This window comes from Triticum urartu, chromosome 4, assembly GCF_003073215.2.
Source record: "Triticum urartu cultivar G1812 chromosome 4, Tu2.1, whole genome shotgun sequence".
In the NCBI taxonomy this organism is placed as follows: domain Eukaryota; kingdom Viridiplantae; phylum Streptophyta; class Magnoliopsida; order Poales; family Poaceae; genus Triticum; species Triticum urartu.
In genome coordinates, this window is record NC_053025.1 from 44,966,088 (window position 1) to 44,967,299 (window position 1,212).

General features: G+C 38.9%; 1 long non-coding RNA gene across 1 annotated transcript; it reads left to right on the forward strand.

Moving 5' to 3' along the window:
• Positions 1–217: 217 nt before the first annotated feature.
• Positions 218–979, forward strand: LOC125553496. Its single transcript, XR_007304083.1, has 2 exons — positions 218–600; positions 711–979. It is a non-coding gene; the product is annotated as an uncharacterized LOC125553496 (long non-coding RNA).
• The last annotated feature ends 233 nt before the right edge of the window (positions 980–1,212 follow it).

A 1,212-nucleotide genomic window follows, 5' to 3' on the forward strand; every position in this document is an offset into this window, starting at 1 on the left:
GTAATACTGGTATGTATGTATCCATGTTGTCTTGTCTCGTAATGCATCTAGTCATGCTATTGACTGTAATGCAGCTACTAAAGTAGCTGTTATGTTTGTTTAACAGGACTGGCTTTACGGAGATAAGGCAAAAATGACACGAGATAAGAGCTGGATGGATAGGGAAAGAGATTATGTTGAGTGGCGAACTGGCATGAAGGATTTCTTGAATTGCTCACCCAGACTCAACAGTCCCATGCCCATGTAGGAGATGTCTCAATATTTTTCAGAAAAAGAAAAGGGATGTTCATAGTGACTTGTTGTTCAATGGGATGGATCTAACCTACACTCACTAGTTATACCATGGTGAATAATCGGATGAGGGAAGCATGTCTGAAGATTTTGATAATGAAGACGCTGTAGATGATGGTGCTGGGGTATGTGGCATGCTCAATACTCTCATAAGGGGCACAAACATGCAAAGCAATGCAAAAATTGGTGAAGGTGTGGGAGACATTCATGTGGATGATTCCAGCGGTGATGAAAGGAACCAGGAGCCAAATTTAACAGCCAAGGTCTTCTTCGAACTATTGAAAGAGGCAAAAAAAGAGTTGTACCCAGGTTGTAAGGATTTCACGAAGCTATCTTTCATTGTGAAGCTTTACCAAATCAAGTGAGTGTCTGGGATGACCGATAGAGCATGTGACTTAGTTCTGCAGATGTTCACACAGGTGTTGCCAAAGGGTCACTGCATTCCTACAAATCTCGGAAAAGTAAGGAAGGTGATCCGAGATCTTGGGCTGGATTACAAGAAGATACACGCGTGTGATGTCATTTTGATACACGAGATACAATCTATACAAGTATGGCTGCTGAAACTTGTGTGTTGTAATTTTGAAACATGTGTTATATATCTCATTGAGATGGTTTGTTATATCCTACTAAAATCTTGTGTCGTATGTCCTTATATATATATCTTGATGTAGTGTTGTTGATTTGCTGATGAATTCTTGCTGGAAATTTTGCTTGGATACAGTTGTTATGCTGCTCAATTGGTGGCTGAAGAGCTGTTTAAATGGAGCCTGGGAGTGTTTAAAAATAGCTAGTATGCAGCCTTGCTCAATTTCTCTATTTAACACATAAATTTATATTGAATATCCTTTTTTATTAAAAGCACACATAAATACATACAATCACATGAAGCAAGATACAGAAAAATAGGAAGAGAATGTG